We start from the raw sequence: 20,800 nt of genomic DNA on the forward strand, positions 1-20,800 counted from the left end.
CGATTTTTTTCTTTTCTGCAGAGCTCTATCAAGCCTAAAATTTTAGAAATTCGAGCAAAACATTCATACGTTTTAGGTAGTAATTATTGTCTTCAGTTAAGCTTACATTAGAAATGTCACATTTTTCTGATTCATGTTTTTTGTCCTAAATTTTTTAGGTTCAACTTCTTTTTTTTGCAAAATGGAATATTTAGTTAGTTTTTTTTTACTTCTCAGATCAAAAAAATTTTTTTTTCTGATTTATTCTATTTTTTGATTGAAAATTTTTCTGTAATTTGTAAACTTATCTTTCTTTTTGAATCATTTTCTTCACTTGTTTTTAGATTTTGTTTTTTACAGCCCAAGTTAAATCGCTTACTTTTTTTTGCGTACTTGGAAAACGAAAATTTTTTTTTCAGTTTTCGGGTGTTTCGAGGAGGATGGGTTTCAATTTTGAATTTCAGGTTTAGATTTTACGAATTGTTAGCTCAAAACTGTTGAATTTCAAAGTTGAAACCCATCCTCCTTGAAACACTCGAAAACCTAAATTATTTTTTTTATCTAGTAATCAAAGAGACTGTTTTCCGAGTATGCGATTTAACTTGGGCAGTGAAAAAAAAATCTAAAAACAAGTGAAGAAATTGATTCAGAAAGAAAGATAATTTTACAAATTACAGAAAAACTTTCAAACAAAAAAAAGAGTAAAAAAGAAAAAAAATTTTTTGATCTGAGAAGTAGGCCGATAGAAAAACTAACTAAATATTCCATTTTGCAAAAAAAAGAAATTGAACCGATTAAATTTAGGATGAAAACCGATAAAGTTTTTCTGTAATTTGTAAAATTATTTTTCTTTCTGAATCAATTTCTTCACTTGTTTTTAGATTTCGTTTTTTACAGCCCAAGTTAAATAGCTTACTTTTTTTTGCGTACTTGGAAAACGAAATTTTTTTTTCAGTTTTCGGGTGTTTCAAGGAGGATGGGTTTCAATTTTGAATTTCAGGTTTAGATTTTACGAATTGTTAGCTCAAAACTGTTGAATTTCAAAGTTGAAACCCATCCTCCTTGAAACACTCGAAAACCTAAATTATTTTTTTTACCTAGTAAGCAAAAAGACTGTTTTCCGAGTATGCGATTTAACTTGGGCAGTGAAAAAAAAATCTAAGAACAAGTGAAGAAATTAATTCAGAAAGAAAGATAATTTTACAAATTACAGAAAAACTTTCAAACAAAAAAAAGAGTAAATAAGAAAAAAAATTTTTTTGATCTGAGAAGTAGGCCGATAGAAAAACTAACTAAATATTCCATTTTGCAAAAAAAAGAAATTGAACCGATTAAATTTAGGATGAAAACCGATAAAGTTTTTCTGTAATTTGTAAAATTATTTTTCTTTCTGAATCAATTTCTTCACTTGTTTTTAGATTTCGTTTTTCACAGCCCAAGTTAAATCGCATACTTGGAAAAACAGACTTTTTGCGTACTTGAAAAACGAAATTTTTTTTTCAGTTTTCGGGTGTTTCAAGGAGGATGGGTTTCAATTTTGAAGTTCAACAGTTTTCAGCTAAAAATTCGTAAAATTTAAACCTGAAATTCAAAATTGAAACCCTTCTTCCTTGAAAAACCCGAAAACTGAAACAAAAAACGTTTTCCAAGTACGCAAAAAGACTATGCGTACTTGGAAAACAAAATACTATGCGTACTTCGTTTTCCAAGTACGCAAAAAAAGTATGCGATTTAACTTGGACTGTGAAAAACAAAATCTAAAAACAAATGAAAAAAATGTTTCAGAAAGAAAGATAACTTAACAAATTACAGAAAAACTTTCAATTAAAAAATAGATTAAATCAGAAATTGAGAACAAAATTTTCTGAAAACATTTTGTCGACTTGGTTCTTGCTTGCTAAAAGATTATCAAGGCTTACTTGACGATGTTTATGAAGCTCAATCGAGACAACTTAAATATTTTTTTTGTGTTTGTATCGTATTTCAACATTTTTTTGAGTAACCTCTTTTAAAAAAATTTTTTTGATCGATTCCCTCCTTCTTTGCTCTATTATAATCCACTGCTCTAGTTGTCTTTCGCAAGGTTATGCGTACTTCACATATGCCCCAAATTATTTTGTTCAGAGCAAAGCGCTGAATGTTCTGATAGCCCCTTGCTGGTCTCGAACTTTTTTTGCAAAACAAATCGATCAACTACAAACCTTGAACTGGATTGTCATTTTGTCAGCTTCCAAATTTTTTCGATGCTCGTCATTGTGATGCGGAAGAGACGAAAGAGAAAATGGCGGCATATTTTCACGAGAGGAGCTCGGATGACTACTCTGAACTGCTCGCTTCCTCGAAATATTCACCGAAATTGCTCTTGAGTTATGCTCATCATTATGCAAGACATTTACACTGATGTTTTTGTCCACTTTTCTGTAATTTATATCTAGGATCTTCACTGATGTTGGATTTGCAAAACTTTTGTCAAAAAACTGTAGACTTCTTCAGGGCGGATTTGGGGGGGGGGGAGGGTCTGACGTCTTTTCCTTTTCGGATTCGACGCCCTGACGACACAAAAGGGTCCCCCTTTGTACTATTTTGACATACCCATTTTTGGCTGACTGACCCTAATATTTTTCTAACGGCGCCATCGGCGCCAAAGCTAGTTTTGAGGGGGGAGAGCGCGCGCCAAAAATAAAGCAATTTTTGGTACAAATTTTCGTTATTCTTGAACTTCAAATATTGAATCAGTTTTTTTTAGTAATCCGTACTACTTCTAGGGTAAACGGGTATTCTTTTAATTTCAGGAGATTGCTGTTCAACAATTTGGTCTTGGGTAGCTTGAGAATTACTCAAATGGGGTTTATTTTGCATATATCTTCGTCGTCCTCTTCCTAGCCCTCTTCATTTATACACTACCTGTAAGAGAAATAGGAAAACAGAAGCAACTTTTGGCAAATTTTTTTGATTATTTGTGTATAATAAGGCAAAAAAGGATTTTGAAAAAAGAAGATTTTGAAAAATTTGAAAAAAAAGATCTTTTTTATTATATCCTTTTTTCAATTAAAAATAACATGTTTTTTTTTTGGTGCGTGCTGCTCCAAAGCAGATGCTAGTTTTTGGAAAATCTCACTTTTTGGTGAAAAAAGTTCTGTTTTACATCTATAATTCAATTTTGGATGCTTTGAGCATAAAACTAATGACGAAACTTGATTTCAGGGGAACATGCTGAATGCTATCATGAATGCTATCATCTGATTGGCCAGTTCTCATCGCATTCGCTCTCTCTTGCCCAATCAGAATCAAATATGCCAAACAGCACCTCTGACTCATCAAATAAGCCCTATTGGGCTGAAATCAACCTGTATCATTTAATTGGTAATATGAAATTCGCAATTGATAATCATTACATCATCTTCATCAGTATTGCTGAAATGTATTAACTGACGATGCACAACTAATTTTTTTTGCAAAACTTGAAGCTTATTGGGGAGAAAAAACTGGGCCTTGGATGGAGTTTTTCAGTTTTTGGGCGGTTTCAGATACATCGGTTTTCTGAAAGCTCGTTGTAGATTAACGGTGGTATGATAACAGAGCTCTCATTCAGTCGCGATTCGACCTCAGAAGAAATATTTGAAAATTCTTCGGAAAATCAATGCTCTTATGACACTGGCACATCAAATGTTCACTTGTATTTTTAAAAGTTGACAGTATTTCAAAAAACATGATTTTCTATGCTATGTGCAAATTTCGCCCAATTGAATCAGTTTTGTACCGTTTAGAGTTTTGTTTGTCCTGTTTTAGCAAGCCTTCATGAACTGGCTGTTCAGCTGATCAACAGACCCCTTAGACGAACATTTTGGATTTATGAAGTGCTCATTTTACTATAACTAAAGCTGTATATTATCTAAGAAATACAAATACTGAAAATTTCTATTTCCAGCCCAACTTTTCCACATACGTTCTATGAAAATATTCTTGTAATTCAATAAAACAAATTTTAAATAATGCAGTTTTTATGAATCTGAAATGATATTCTTAGGATTCGAAAGATTGGCGACAAAGAGTGTAGTAAAAAATAAGCTGTAGAGAATTCGCTTTAAACTTACATTGGCCCTTGTTCGTGGGCCAGCATTATCCCATAGCGCTTTATATAAGGAAAATTGATATACTGAACCTAATTAATCAAGCGTTCATAATACATAATGATTACCAAATAGAAATGAATCAAACACTTTTTGAAAATTTATAAAAAATTATCTCAGTTTCCGGAACAAGCCAATTAAAATTTTCAATTTTAGACCATTTGAAGATACCTTAAAAATAGTGAAAAATCACGCATTAAAGCACCATAGTATTTTCTTCGCATTCGTTGGAAGAGAAACTTACGGATATTTTTTTGACGATTTTTTTCTTTTCTGCAGAGCTCTATCAAGCCTAAAATTTTAGAAATTCGAGCAAAACATTCATACGTTTTAGGTAGTAATTATTGTCTTCAGTTAAGCTTACATTAGAAATGTCACATTTTTCTGATTCATGTTTTTTGTCCTAAATTTTTTAGGTTCAACTTCTTTTTTTTGCAAAATGGAATATTTAGTTAGTTTTTTTTTACTTCTCAGATCAAAAAAATTTTTTTTTCTGATTTATTCTATTTTTTGATTGAAAATTTTTCTGTAATTTGTAAACTTATCTTTCTTTTTGAATCATTTTCTTCACTTGTTTTTAGATTTTGTTTTTTACAGCCCAAGTTAAATCGCTTACTTTTTTTTGCGTACTTGGAAAACGAAAATTTTTTTTTCAGTTTTCGGGTGTTTCGAGGAGGATGGGTTTCAATTTTGAATTTCAGGTTTAGATTTTACGAATTGTTAGCTCAAAACTGTTGAATTTCAAAGTTGAAACCCATCCTCCTTGAAACACTCGAAAACCTAAATTATTTTTTTTATCTAGTAATCAAAAAGACTGTTTTCCGAGTATGCGATTTAACTTGGGCAGTGAAAAAAAAAATCTAAAAACAAGTGAAGAAATTGATTCAGAAAGAAAGATAATTTTACAAATTACAGAAAAACTTTCAAACAAAAAAAAGAGTAAATAAGAAAAAAAATTTTTTGATCTGAGAAGTAGGCCGATAGAAAAACTAACTAAATATTCCATTTTGCAAAAAAAAAAGAAATTGAACCGATTAAATTTAGGATAAAAACCGATAAATTTTTTCTGTAATTTGTAAAATTATTTTTCTTTCTGAATCAATTTCTTCACTTGTTTTTAGATTTCGTTTTTTACAGCCCAAGTTAAATAGCTTACTTTTTTTTGCGTACTTGGAAAACGAAATTTTTTTTTTCAGTTTTCGGGTGTTTCAAGGAGGATGGGTTTCAATTTTGAATTTCAGGTTTAGATTTTACGAATTGTTAGCTCAAAACTGTTGAATTTCAAAGTTGAAACCCATATTCCTTGAAACACTCGAAAACCTAAATTATTTTTTTTACCTAGTAAGCAAAAAGACTGTTTTCCGAGTATGCGATTTAACTTGGGCAGTGAAAAAAAAATCTAAAAACAAGTGAAGAAATTAATTCAGAAAGAAAGATAATTTTACAAATTACAGAAAAACTTTCAAACAAAAAAAGAGTAAATAAGAAAAAATTTTTTTTTGATCTGAGAAGTAGGCCGATAGAAAAACTAACTAAATATTCCATTTTGCAAAAAAAAAGAAATTGAACCGATTAAATTTAGGATGAAAACCGATAAAGTTTTTCTGTAATATGTTAAATTATTTTTCTTTCTGAATCAATTTCTTCACTTGTTTTTAGATTTCGTTTTTCACAGCCCAAGTTAAATCGCATACTTGGAAAAACAGACTTTTTGCGTACTTGAAAAACGAAATTTTTTTTTCAGTTTTCGGGTGTTTCAAGGAGGATGGGTTTCAATTTTGAAGTTCAACAGTTTTCAGCTAAAAATTCGTAAAATTTAAACCTGAAATTCAAAATTGAAACCCTTCTTCCTTGAAACACCCGAAAACTGAAACAAAAAACGTTTTCCAAGTACGCAAAAAGACTATGCGTACTTGGAAAACAAAATACTATGCGTACTTCGTTTTCCAAGTACGCAAAAAAAGTATGCGATTTAACTTGGACTGTGAAAAACAAAATCTAAAAACAAATGAAAAAAATGTTTCAGAAAGAAAGATAACTTAACAAATTACAGAAAAACTTTCAATTAAAAAATAGATTAAATCAGAAATTGAGAACAAAATTTTCTGAAAACATTTTGTCGACTTGGTTCTTGCTTGCTAAAAGATTATCAAGGCTTACTTGACGATGTTTATGAAGCTCAATCGAGACAACTTAAATATTTTTTTTTGTGTTTGTATCGTATTTCAACATTTTTTTGAGTAACCTCTTTTAAAAAAAAATTTTTGATCGATTCCCTCCTTCTTTGCTCTATTCGGCATTATAATCCACTGCTCTAGTTGTCTTTCGCAAGGTTATGCGTACTTCACATATGCCCCAATTTATTTTGTTCAGAGCAAAGCGCTGAATGTTCTGATAGCCCCTTGCTGGCCTCGAACTTTTTTTGCAAAACAAATCGATCAACTACAAACCTTGAACTGGATTGTCATTTTGTCAGCTTCCAAATTTTTTCGATGCTCGTCATTGTGATGCGGAAGAGACGAAAGAGAAAATGGCGGCATATTTTCACGAGAGGAGCTCGGATGACTACTCTGAACTGCTCGCTTCCTCGAAAGATTCACCGAAATTGCTCTTGAGTTATGCTCATCATTATGCAAGACATTTACACTGATGTTTTTGTCCATTTTTCTGTAATTTATATCTAGGATCTTCACTGATGTTGGATTTGCAAAACTTTTGTCAAAAAACTGTAGACTTCAAAATTTCAATCAAAGAATGCCTTATTCAGGGCGGATTTGGGGGGGGGGGGGGGAGGGTCTGACGTCCTTTCCTTTTCGGATTCAACGCCCTGACGACACAAAAGGGTCTCCCTTTGTACTATTTTGACATACCCATTTTTGGCTGACTGACCCTAAAATTTTTCTAACGGCGCCATCGGCGCCAAAGCTAGTTTTGAGGGGATAGAGCGCGCGCCAAAAATAAAGCAATTTTTGGTACAAATTTTCGTTATTCTTGAACTTCAAATATTGAATCAGTTTTTTTTAGTAATCCGTACTACTTCTAGGGTAAACGGGTATTCTTTTAATTTCAGGAGTTTGCTGTTCAACAATTTGGTCTTGGGTAGCTTGAGAATTACTCAAATGGGGTTTATTTTGCATATATCTTCGTCGTCCTCTTCCTAGCCCTCTTCATTTATACACTACCTGTAAGAGAAATAGGAAAACAGAAGCAACTTTTGGCAAATTTTTTTGATTATTTGTGTATAAGGGAAAAAAGATTTTGAAAAAAGAAGATTTTGAAAAAATTTGAAAAAAAAGATCTTTTTTATTACATCCTTTTTTCAATTAAGAATAACATGTTTTTTTTTGGTGCGTGCTGCTCCAAAGCAGATGCTAGTTTTTGGAAAATCTCACTTTTTGGTGAAAAAAAATTCTGTTTTATATCTATAATTCAATTTTGGATGCTTTGAGCATAAAACTAAAATGACGAAATTTGATTTCAGGGAAACATGCTGAATGCCATCATGAATGCCATCATCTGATTGGCCAGTTCTCATCACATTCGCTCTCTCTTGCCCAATCAGAATCAAATATGCCAAACAGCACCTCTGACTCATCAAATAAGCCCTATTGGGCTGAAATCAACCTGTATCATTTAATTGGTAAAATATGGAATTCGCAATTGATAATCATTACATCATCTTCATCAGAATTGCTGAAATGTATTAACTGACAAATGCACAACTAATTTTTTTTGCAAAACTTGAAGCTTATTGGGGAGAAAAAACTGGGCCTTGGATGGAGTTTTTCAGTTTTTGGGCGGTTTCAGATACATCGGTTTTCTGAAAGCTCGTTGGAGATTAACGGTGGTATGATAACAGAGCTCTCATTCAGTCGCGATTCGAATTCAGAAGAAATATTTGAAAATTCTTCGGAAAATCAATGCTCTTATGACACTGGCACATCAAATGTTCACTTGTATTTTTAAAAGTTGACAGTATTTCAAAAAACATGATTTTCTATGCTATGTGCAAATTTCGCCCAATTGAATCAGTTTTGTACCGTTTAGAGTTTTGTTTGTCCTGTTTTAGCAAGCCTTCATGAACTGGCTGTTCAGCTGATCAACAGACCCCTTAGACGAACATTTTGGATTTATGAAGTGCTCATTTTACTATAACTAAAGCTGTATATTATCTAAGAAATACAAATACTGAAAATTTCTATTTCCAGCCCAACTTTTCCACATACGTTCTATGAAAATATTCTTGTAATTCAATAAAACAAATTTTAAATAATGCAGTTTTTATGAATCTGAAATGATATTCTTAGGATTCGAAAGATTGGCGACAAAGAGTGTAGTAAAAAATAAGCTGTAGAGAATTCGCTTTAAACTTACATTGGCCCTTGTTCGTGGGCCAGCATTATCCCATAGCGCTTTATATAAGGAAAATTGATATACTGAACCTAATTAATCAAGCGTTCATAATACATAATGATTACCAAATAGAAATGAATCAAACACTTTTTGAAAATTTATAAAAAATTATCTCAGTTTCCGGAACAAGCCAATTAAAATTTTCAATTTTAGACCATTTGAAGATACCTTAAAAATAGTGAAAAATCACGCATTAAAGCACCATAGTATTTTCTTCGCATTCGTTGGAAGAGAAACTTACGGATATTTTTTTGACGATTTTTTTCTTTTCTGCAGAGCTCTATCAAGCCTAAAATTTTAGAAATTCGAGCAAAACATTCATACGTTTTAGGTAGTAATTATTGTCTTCAGTTAAGCTTACATTAGAAATGTCACATTTTTCTGATTCATGTTTTTTGTCCTAAATTTTTTAGGTTCAACTTCTTTTTTTTGCAAAATGGAATATTTAGTTAGTTTTTTTTTACTTCTCAGATCAAAAAAATTTTTTTTTCTGATTTATTCTATTTTTTGATTGAAAATTTTTCTGTAATTTGTAAACTTATCTTTCTTTTTGAATCATTTTCTTCACTTGTTTTTAGATTTTGTTTTTTACAGCCCAAGTTAAATCGCTTACTTTTTTTTGCGTACTTGGAAAACGAAAATTTTTTTTTCAGTTTTCGGGTGTTTCGAGGAGGATGGGTTTCAATTTTGAATTTCAGGTTTAGATTTTACGAATTGTTAGCTCAAAACTGTTGAATTTCAAAGTTGAAACCCATCCTCCTTGAAACACTCGAAAACCTAAATTATTTTTTTTATCTAGTAATCAAAAAGACTGTTTTCCGAGTATGCGATTTAAATTGGGCAGTGAAAAAAAAAATCTAAAAACAAGTGAAGAAATTGATTCAGAAAGAAAGATAATTTTACAAATTACAGAAAAACTTTCAAACAAAAAAAAGAGTAAAAAAGAAAAAAAATTTTTTGATCTGAGAAGTAGGCCGATAGAAAAACTAACTAAATATTCCATTTTGCAAAAAAAAGAAATTGAACCGATTAAATTTAGGATGAAAACCGATAAAGTTTTTCTGTAATTTGTAAAATTATTTTTCTTTCTGAATCAATTTCTTCACTTGTTTTTAGATTTCGTTTTTTACAGCCCAAGTTAAATAGCTTACTTTTTTTTGCGTACTTGGAAAACGAAATTTTTTTTTTCAGTTTTCGGGTGTTTCAAGGAGGATGGGTTTCAATTTTGAATTTCAGGTTTAGATTTTACGAATTGTTAGCTCAAAACTGTTGAATTTCAAAGTTGAAACCCATCCTCCTTGAAACACTCGAAAACCTAAATTATTTTTTTTACCTAGTAAGCAAAAAGACTGTTTTCCGAGTATGCGATTTAACTTGGGCAGTGAAAAAAAAATCTAAGAACAAGTGAAGAAATTAATTCAGAAAGAAAGATAATTTTACAAATTACAGAAAAACTTTCAAACAAAAAAAAGAGTAAATAAGAAAAAAAATTTTTTTGATCTGAGAAGTAGGCCGATAGAAAAACTAACTAAATATTCCATTTTGCAAAAAAAAGAAATTGAACCGATTAAATTTAGGATGAAAACCGATAAAGTTTTTCTGTAATTTGTAAAATTATTTTTCTTTCTGAATCAATTTCTTCACTTGTTTTTAGATTTCGTTTTTCACAGCCCAAGTTAAATCGCATACTTGGAAAAACAGACTTTTTGCGTACTTGAAAAACGAAATTTTTTTTTCAGTTTTCGGGTGTTTCAAGGAGGATGGGTTTCAATTTTGAAGTTCAACAGTTTTCAGCTAAAAATTCGTAAAATTTAAACCTGAAATTCAAAATTGAAACCCTTCTTCCTTGAAAAACCCGAAAACTGAAACAAAAAACGTTTTCCAAGTACGCAAAAAGACTATGCGTACTTGGAAAACAAAATACTATGCGTACTTCGTTTTCCAAGTACGCAAAAAAAGTATGCGATTTAACTTGGACTGTGAAAAACAAAATCTAAAAACAAATGAAAAAAATGTTTCAGAAAGAAAGATAACTTAACAAATTACAGAAAAACTTTCAATTAAAAAATAGATTAAATCAGAAATTGAGAACAAAATTTTCTGAAAACATTTTGTCGACTTGGTTCTTGCTTGCTAAAAGATTATCAAGGCTTACTTGACGATGTTTATGAAGCTCAATCGAGACAACTTAAATATTTTTTTTGTGTTTGTATCGTATTTCAACATTTTTTTGAGTAACCTCTTTTAAAAAAATTTTTTTGATCGATTCCCTCCTTCTTTGCTCTATTATAATCCACTGCTCTAGTTGTCTTTCGCAAGGTTATGCGTACTTCACATATGCCCCAAATTATTTTGTTCAGAGCAAAGCGCTGAATGTTCTGATAGCCCCTTGCTGGCCTCGAACTTTTTTTGCAAAACAAATCGATCAACTACAAACCTTGAACTGGATTGTCATTTTGTCAGCTTCCAAATTTTTTCGATGCTCGTCATTGTGATGCGGAAGAGACGAAAGAGAAAATGGCGGCATATTTTCACGAGAGGAGCTCGGATGACTACTCTGAACTGCTCGCTTCCTCGAAATATTCACCGAAATTGCTCTTGAGTTATGCTCATCATTATGCAAGACATTTACACTGATGTTTTTGTCCACTTTTCTGTAATTCATATCTAGGATCTTCACTGATGTTGGATTTGCAAAACTTTTGTCAAAAAACTGTAGACTTCTTCAGGGCGGATTTGGGGGGGGGGGGAGGGTCTGACGTCTTTTCCTTTTCGGATTCGACGCCCTGACGACACAAAAGGGTCCCCCTTTGTACTATTTTGACATACCCATTTTTGGCTGACTGACCCTAATATTTTTCTAACGGCGCCATCGGCGCCAAAGCTAGTTTTGAGGGGGGAGAGCGCGCGCCAAAAATAAAGCAATTTTTGGTACAAATTTTCGTTATTCTTGAACTTCAAATATTGAATCAGTTTTTTTTTAGTAATCCGTACTACTTCTAGGGTAAACGGGTATTCTTTTAATTTCAGGAGATTGCTGTTCAACAATTTGGTCTTGGGTAGCTTGAGAATTACTCAAATGGGGTTTATTTTGCATATATCTTCGTCGTCCTCTTCCTAGCCCTCTTCATTTATACACTACCTGTAAGAGAAATAGGAAAACAGAAGCAACTTTTGGCAAATTTTTTTGATTATTTGTGTATAATAAGGCAAAAAAGGATTTTGAAAAAAGAAGATTTTGAAAAATTTGAAAAAAAAGATCTTTTTTATTATATCCTTTTTTCAATTAAAAATAACATGTTTTTTTTTGGTGCGTGCTGCTCCAAAGCAGATGCTAGTTTTTGGAAAATCTCACTTTTTGGTGAAAAAAGTTCTGTTTTACATCTATAATTCAATTTTGGATGCTTTGAGCATAAAACTAATGACGAAACTTGATTTCAGGGGAACATGCTGAATGCTATCATGAATGCTATCATCTGATTGGCCAGTTCTCATCGCATTCGCTCTCTCTTGCCCAATCAGAATCAAATATGCCAAACAGCACCTCTGACTCATCAAATAAGCCCTATTGGGCTGAAATCAACCTGTATCATTTAATTGGTAATATGAAATTCGCAATTGATAATCATTACATCATCTTCATCAGTATTGCTGAAATGTATTAACTGACGATGCACAACTAATTTTTTTTGCAAAACTTGAAGCTTATTGGGGAGAAAAAACTGGGCCTTGGATGGAGTTTTTCAGTTTTTGGGCGGTTTCAGATACATCGGTTTTCTGAAAGCTCGTTGGAGATTAACGGTGGTATGATAACAGAGCTCTCATTCAGTCGCGATTCGACCTCAGAAGAAATATTTGAAAATTCTTCGGAAAATCAATGCTCTTATGACACTGGCACATCAAATGTTCACTTGTATTTTTAAAAGCTGACAGTATTTCAAAAAACATGATTTTCTATGCTATGTGCAAATTTCGCCCAATTGAATCAGTTTTGTACCGTTTAGAGTTTTGTTTGTCCTGTTTTAGCAAGCCTTCATGAACTGGCTGTTCAGCTGATCAACAGACCCCTTAGACGAACATTTTGGATTTATGAAGTGCTCATTTTACTATAACTAAAGCTGTATATTATCTAAGAATTACAAATACTGAAAATTTCTATTTCCAGCCCAACTTTTCCACATACGTTCTATGAAAATATTCTTGTAATTCAATAAAACAAATTTTAAATAATGCAGTTTTTATGAATCTGAAATGATATTCTTAGGATTCGAAAGATTGGCGACAAAGAGTGTAGTAAAAAATAAGCTGTAGAGAATTCGCTTTAAACTTACATTGGCCCTTGTTCGTGGGCCAGCATTATCCCATAGCGCTTTATATAAGGAAAATTGATATACTGAACCTAATTAATCAAGCGTTCATAATACATAATGATTACCAAATAGAAATGAATCAAACACTTTTTGAAAATTTATAAAAAATTATCTCAGTTTCCGGAACAAGCCAATTAAAATTTTCAGTTTTAGACCATTTGAAGATACCTTAAAAATAGTGAAAAATCACGCATTAAAGCACCATAGTATTTTCTTCGTATTCGTTGGAAGAGAAACTTACGGATATTTTTTTGACGATTTTTTTCTTTTCTGCAGAGCTCTATCAAGCCTAAAATTTTAGAAATTCGAGCAAAACATTCATACGTTTTAGGTAGTAATTATTGTCTTCAGTTAAGCTTACATTAGAAATGTCACATTTTTCTGATTCATGTTTTTTGTCCTAAATTTTTTAGGTTCAACTTCTTTTTTTTGCAAAATGGAATATTTAGTTAGTTTTTTTTTACTTCTCAGATCAAAAAAATTTTTTTTTCTGATTTATTCTATTTTTTGATTGAAAATTTTTCTGTAATTTGTAAACTTATCTCTCTTTTTGAATCATTTTCTTCACTTGTTTTTAGATTTTGTTTTTTACAGCCCAAGTTAAATCGCTTACTTTTTTTTGCGTACTTGGAAAACGAAATTTTTTTTTTCAGTTTTCGGGTGTTTCGAGGAGGATGGGTTTCAATTTTGAATTTCAGGTTTAGATTTTACGAATTGTTAGCTCAAAATTGTTGAATTTCAAAGTTGAAACCCATCCTCCTTGAAACACTCGAAAAATTAAATTATTTTTTTTATCTAGTAATCAAAAAGACTGTTTTCCGAGTATGCGATTTAACTTGGGCAGTGAAAAAAAAAATCTAAAAACAAGTGAAGAAATTGATTCAGAAAGAAAGATAATTTTACAAATTACAGAAAAACTTTCAAACAAAAAAAAGAGTAAATAAGAAAAAAAAATTTTTGATCTGAGAAGTAGGCCGATAGAAAAACTAACTAAATATTCCATTTTGCAAAAAAAAAGAAATTGAACCGATTAAATTTAGGATAAAAACCGATAAAGTTTTTCTGTAATTTGTAAAATGATTTTTCTTTCTGAATCAATTTCTTCACTTGTTTTTAGATTTCGTTTTTTACAGCCCAAGTTAAATAGCTTACTTTTTTTTGCGTACTTGGAAAACGAAATTTTTTTTTTCAGTTTTCGGGTGTTTCAAGGAGGATGGGTTTCAATTTTGAATTTCAGGTTTAGATTTTACGAATTGTTAGCTCAAAACTGTTGAATTTCAAAGTTGAAACCCATCCTCCTTGAAACACTCGAAAACCTAAATTATTTTTTTTTACCTAGTAAGCAAAAAGACTGTTTTCCGAGTATGCGATTTAACTTGGGCAGTGAAAAAAAAATCTAAAAACAAGTGAAGAAATTAATTCAGAAAGAAAGATAATTTTACAAATTACAGAAAAACTTTCAAACAAAAAAAAGAGTAAATAAGAAAAAAAAATTTTTTGATCTGAGAAGTAGGCCGATAGAAAAACTAACTAAATATTCCATTTTGCAAAAAAAAAGAAATTGAACCGATTAAATTCAGGATGAAAACCGATAAAGTTTTTCTGTAATATGTTAAATTATTTTTCTTTCTGAATCAATTTCTTCACTTGTTTTTAGATTTCGTTTTTCACAGCCCAAGTTAAATCGCATACTTGGAAAAACAGACTTTTTGCGTACTTGAAAAACGAAATTTTTTTTTCAGTTTTCGGGTGTTTCAAGGAGGATGGGTTTCAATTTTGAAGTTCAACAGTTTTCAGCTAAAAATTCGTAAAATTTAAACCTGAAATTCAAAATTGAAACCCTTCTTCCTTGAAACACCCGAAAACTGAAACAAAAAACGTTTTCCAAGTACGCAAAAAGACTATGCGTACTTGGAAAACAAAATACTATGCGTACTTCGTTTTCCAAGTACGCAAAAAAAGTATGCGATTTAACTTGGACTGTGAAAAACAAAATCTAAAAACAAATGAAAAAAATGTTTCAGAAAGAAAGATAACTTAACAAATTACAGAAAAACTTTCAATTAAAAAATAGATTAAATCAGAAATTGAGAACAAAATTTTCTGAAAACATTTTGTCGACTTGGTTCTTGCTTGCTAAAAGATTATCAAGGCTTACTTGACGATGTTTATGAAGCTCAATCGAGACAACTTAAATATTTTTTTTTGTGTTTGTATCGTATTTCAACATTTTTTTGAGTAACCTCTTTTAAAAAAAAATTTTTGATCGATTCCCTCCTTCTTTGCTCTATTCGGCATTATAATCCACTGCTCTAGTTGTCTTTCGCAAGGTTATGCGTACTTCACATATGCCCCAATTTATTTTGTTCAGAGCAAAGCGCTGAATGTTCTGATAGCCCCTTGCTGGCCTCGAACTTTTTTTGCAAAACAAATCGATCAACTACAAACCTTGAACTGGATTGTCATTTTGTCAGCTTCCAAATTTTTTCGATGCTCGTCATTGTGATGCGGAAGAGACGAAAGAGAAAATGGCGGCATATTTTCACGAGAGGAGCTCGGATGACTACTCTGAACTGCTCGCTTCCTCGAAAGATTCACCGAAATTGCTCTTGAGTTATGCTCATCATTATGCAAGACATTTACACTGATGTTTTTGTCCATTTTTCTGTAATTTATATCTAGGATCTTCACTGATGTTGGATTTGCAAAACTTTTGTCAAAAAACTGTAGACTTCAAAATTTCAATCAAAGAATGCCTTATTCAGGGCGGATTTGGGGGGGGGAGGGTCTGACGTCCTTTCCTTTTCGGATTCGACGCCCTGACGACACAAAAGGGTCCCCCTTTGTACTATTTTGACATACCCATTTTTGGCTGACTGACCCTAAAATTTTTCTAACGGCGCCATCGGCGCCAAAGCTAGTTTTGAGGGGGGAGAGCGCGCGCCAAAAATAAAGCAATTTTTGGTACAAATTTTCGTTATTCTTGAACTTCAAATATTGAATCAGTTTTTTTTAGTAATCCGTACTACTTCTAGGGTAAACGGGTATTCTTTTAATTTCAGTAGATTGCTGTTCAACAATTTGGTCTTGGGTAGCTTGAGAATTACTCAAATGGGGTTTATTTTGCATATATCTTCGTCGTCCTCTTCCTAGCCCTCTTCATTTATACACTACCTGTAAGAGAAATAGGAAAACAGAAGCAACTTTTGGCAAATTTTTTTGATTATTTGTGTATAATAAGGCAAAAAAGGATTTTGAAAAAAGAAGATTTTGAAAAATTTGAAAAAAAAAGATCTTTTTTATTATATCCTTTTTTCAATTAAAAATAACATGTTTTTTTTTTTGGTGCGTGCTGCTCCAAAGCAGATGCTAGTTTTTGGAAAATCTCACTTTTTGGTGAAAAAAGTTCTGTTTTACATCTATAATTCAATTTTGGATGCTTTGAGCATAAAACTAATGACGAAACTTGATTTCAGGGGAACATACTGAATGCTATCATGAATGCTATCATCTGATTGGCCAGTTCTCATCGCATTCGCTCTCTCTTGCCCAATCAGAATCAAATATGCCAAACAGCACCTCTGACTCATCAAATAAGCCCTATTGGGCTGAAATCAACCTGTATCATTTAATTGGTAATATGAAATTCGCAATTGATAATCATTACATCATCTTCATCAGTATTGCTGAAATGTATTAACTGACGATGCACAACTAATTTTTTTTGCAAAACTTGAAGCTTATTGGGGAGAAAAAACTGGGCCTTGGATGGAGTTTTTCAGTTTTTGGGCGGTTTCAGATACATCGGTTTTCTGAAAGCTCGTTGGAGATTAACGGTGGTATGATAACAGAGCTCTCATTCAGTCGCGATTCGACCTCAGAAGAAATATTTGAAAATTCATCGGAAAATCAATGCTCTTATGACACTGGCACATCAAATGTTCACTTGTATTTTTAAAAGTTGACAGTATTTCAAAAAACATGATTTTCTATGCTATGTGCAAATTTCGCCCAATTGAATCAGTATTGTACCGTTTAGAGTTTTGTTTGTCCTGTTTTAGCAAGCCTTCATGAACTGGCTGTTCAGCTGATCAACAGACCCCTTAGACGAACATTTTGGATTTATGAAGTGCTCATTTTACTATAACTAAAGCTGTATATTATCTAAGAAATACAAATACTGAAAATTTCTATTTCCAGCCCAACTTTTCCACATACGTTCTATGAAAATATTCTTGTAATTCAATAAAACAAATTTTAAATAATGCAGTTTTTATGAATCTGAAATGATATTCTTAGGTTTCGAAAGATTGGCGACAAAGAGTGTAGTAAAAAATAAGCTGTAGAGAATTCGCTTTAAACTTACATTGGCCCTTGTTCGTGGGCCAGCATTATCCCATAGCGCTTTATATAAGGAAAATTGATATACTGAACCTAATTAATCAAGCGTTCATAATACATAATGATTACCAAATAGAAATGAATCAAACACTTTTTGAAAATTTATAAAAAATTATCTCAGTTTCCGGAACAAGCCAATTAAAATTTTCAATTTTAGACCATTTGAAGATACCTTAAAAATAGTGAAAAATCACGCATTAAAGCACCATAGTAATTTCTTCGCATTCGTTGGAAGAGAAACTTACGGATATTTTTTTGACGATTTTTTTCTTTTCTGCAGAGCTCTATCAAGCCTAAAATTTTAGAAATTCGAGCAAAACATTCATACGTTTTAGGTAGTAATTATTGTCTTCAGTTAAGCTTAGCTTACATTAGAAATGTCACATTTTTCTGATTCATGTTTTTTGTCCTAAATTTTTTAGGTTCAACTTCTTTTTTTTGCAAAATGGAATATTTAGTTAGTTTTTTTTTACTTCTCAGATCAAAAAAATTTTTTTTTCTGATTTATTCTATTTTTTGATTGAAAATTTTTCTGTAATTTGTAAACTTATCTTTCTTTTTGAATCATTTTCTTCACTTGTTTTTAGATTTTGTTTTTTACAGCCCAAGTTAAATCGCTTACTTTTTTTTGCGTACTTGGAAAACGAAAATTTTTTTTTCAGTTTTCGGGTGTTTCGAGGAGGATGGGTTTCAATTTTGAATTTCAGGTTTAGATTTTACGAATTGTTAGCTCAAAACTGTTGAATTTCAAAGTTGAAACCCATCCTCCTTGAAACACTCGAAAACCTAAATTATTTTTTTTATCTAGTAATCAAAAAGACTGTTTTCCGAGTATGCGATTTAACTTGGGCAGTGAAAAAAAAAATCTAAAAACAAGTGAAGAAATTGATTCAGAAAGAAAGATAATTTTACAAATTACAGAAAAACTTTCAAACAAAAAAAAGAGTAAAAAAGAAAAAAAATTTTTTGATCTGAGAAGTAGGCCGATAGAAAAACTAACTAAATATTCCATTTTGCAAAAAAAAAGAAATTGAACCGATTAAATTTAGGATGAAAACCGATAAAGTTTTTCTGTAATTTGTAAAATTATTTTTCTTTCTGAATCAATTTCTTCACTTGTTTTTAGATTTCGTTTTTTACAGCCCAAGTTAAATAGCTTACTTTTTTTTGCGTACTTGGAAAACGAAATTTTTTTTTCAGTTTTCGGGTGTTTCAAGGAGGATGGGTTTCAATTTTGAATTTCAGGTTTAGATTTTACGAATTGTTAGCTCAAAACTGTTGAATTTCAAAGTTGAAACCCATCCTCCTTGAAACACTCGAAAACCTAAATTATTTTTTTTACCTAGTAAGCAAAAAGACTGTTTTCCGAGTATGCGATTTAACTTGGGCAGTGAAAAAAAATCTAAAAACAAGTGAAGAAATTAATCCAGAAAGAAAGATAATTTTACAATTTACAGAAAAACTTTCAAACAAAAAAAAGAGTAAATAAGAAAAAAAAATTTTTTGATCTGAGAAGTAGGCCGATAGAAAAACTAACTAAATATTCCATTTTGCAAAAAAAAAGAAATTGAACCGATTAAATTTAGGATGAAAACCGATAAAGTTTTTCTGTAATTTGTAAAATTATTTTTCTTTCTGAATCAATTTCTTCACTTGTTTTTAGATTTCGTTTTTCACAGCCCAAGTTAAATCGCATACTTGGAAAAACAGACTTTTTGCGTACTTGAAAAACGAAATTTTTTTTTCAGTTTTCGGGTGTTTCAAGGAGGATGGGTTTCAATTTTGAAGTTCAACAGTTTTCAGCTAAAAATTCGTAAAATTTAAACCTGAAATTCAAAATTGAAACCCTTCTTCCTTGAAACACCCGAAAACTGAAACAAAAAACGTTTTCCAAGTACGCAAAAAGACTATGCGTACTTGGAAAACAAAATACTATGCGTACTTCGTTTTCCAAGTACGCAAAAAAAGTATGCGATTTAACTTGGACTGTGAAAAAACAAAATCTAAAAACAAATGAAAAAAATGTTTCAGAAAGAAAGATAACTTAACAAATTACAGAAAAACTTTCAATTAAAAAATAGATTAAATCAGAAATTGAGAACAAAATTTTCTGAAAACATTTTGTCGACTTGGTTCTTGCTTGCTAAAAGATTATCAATGCTTACTTGACGATGTTTATGAAGCTCAATCGAGACAACTTAAATAGTTTTTTTTGTGTTTGTATCGTATTTCAACATTTTTTTGAGTAACCTCTTTTAAAAAAAATTTTTTGATCGATTCCCTCCTTCTTTGCTCTATTCGGCATTATAATCCACTGCTCTAGTTGTCTTTCGCAAGGTTATGCGTACTTCACATAAGCCCCAAATTATTTTGTTCAGAGCAAAGCGCTGAATGTTCTGATAGCCCCTTGCTGGCCTCGAACTTTTTTTGCAAAACAAATCGATCAACTACAAACCTTGAACTGGATTGTCATTTTGTCAGCTTCCAAATTTTTTCGATGCTCGTCATTGTGATGCGGAAGAGACGAAAGAGAAAATGGCGGCATGTTTTCACGAGAGGAGCTCGGATGACTACTCTGAACTGCTCGCTTCCTCGAAAGATTCACCGAAATTGCTCTTGAGTTATGCTCATCATTATGCAAGACATTTACACTGATGTTTTTGTCCATTTTTCTGTAATTTATATCTAGGATCTTCACTGATGTTGGATTTGCAAAACTTTTGTCAAAAAACTGTAGACTTCAAAATTTCAATCAAAGAATGCCTTATTCAGGGCGGATTTGGGGGGGGAGAGGGTCTGACGTCCTTTCCTTTTCGGATTCAACGCCCTGACGACACAAAAGGGTCTCCCTTTGTACTATTTTGACATACCCATTTTTGGCTGACTGACCCTAAAATTTTTCTAACGGCGCCATCGGCGCCAAAGCTAGTTTTGAGGGGATAGAGCGCGCGCCAAAAATAAAGCAATTTTTGGTACAAATTTTCGTTATTCTTGAACTTCAAATATTGAATCAGTTTTTTTTAGTAATCCGTACTACTTCTAGGGTAAACGGGTATTCTTTTAATTTCAGGAGATTGCTGTTCAACAATTTGGTCTTGGGTAGCTTGAGAATTACTCAAATGGGGTTTATTTTGCATATATCTTCGTCGTCCTCTTCCTAGCCCTCTTCATTTATACACTACCTGTAAGAGAAATAGGAAAACAGAAGCAACTTTTGGCAAATTTTTTTGATTATTTGTGTATAAGGGAAAAAAGATTTTGAAAAAAGAAGATTTTGAAAAAATTTGAAAAAAAAGATCTTTTTTATTACATCCTTTTTTCAATTAAGAATAACATGTTTTTTTTTGGTGCGTGCTGCTCCAAAGCAGATGCTAGTTTTTGGAAAATCTCACTTTTTGGTGAAAAAAAATTCTGTTTTATATCTATAATTCAATTTTGGATGCTTTGAGCATAAAACTAAAATGACGAAATTTGATTTCAGGGAAACATGCTGAATGCCATCATGAA

At 31.6% G+C, this 20,800-nt stretch overlaps 3 long non-coding RNA genes across 3 annotated transcripts; all 3 read left to right on the top strand.

Annotated features, from left to right (window-relative positions):
• The first annotated feature begins 2,839 nt into the window (after positions 1-2,839).
• On the top strand, positions 2,840-3,953 carry LOC134845221 (uncharacterized). Its single transcript, XR_010162730.1, has 3 exons — positions 2,840-2,885; positions 3,184-3,342; positions 3,769-3,953. It is a non-coding gene; the product is annotated as an uncharacterized LOC134845221 (long non-coding RNA).
• A 3,293-nt stretch (positions 3,954-7,246) lies between these two features.
• Positions 7,247-8,382, top strand: LOC134845111 (uncharacterized). Its single transcript, XR_010162710.1, has 3 exons — positions 7,247-7,293; positions 7,591-7,749; positions 8,179-8,382. It is a non-coding gene; the product is annotated as an uncharacterized LOC134845111 (long non-coding RNA).
• Positions 8,383-11,620: 3,238 nt separating this feature from the next.
• Positions 11,621-12,640, top strand: LOC134845236 (uncharacterized). The gene is made up of 3 exons (XR_010162733.1): positions 11,621-11,666; positions 11,964-12,122; positions 12,549-12,640. It is a non-coding gene; the product is annotated as an uncharacterized LOC134845236 (long non-coding RNA).
• Positions 12,641-20,800: the final 8,160 nt, after the last annotated feature.

The sequence above is a fragment of the Symsagittifera roscoffensis genome, chromosome 4, assembly GCF_963678635.1.
Source record: "Symsagittifera roscoffensis chromosome 4, txSymRosc1.1, whole genome shotgun sequence".
Classification (NCBI taxonomy): Eukaryota; Metazoa; Xenacoelomorpha; order Acoela; family Convolutidae; genus Symsagittifera; species Symsagittifera roscoffensis.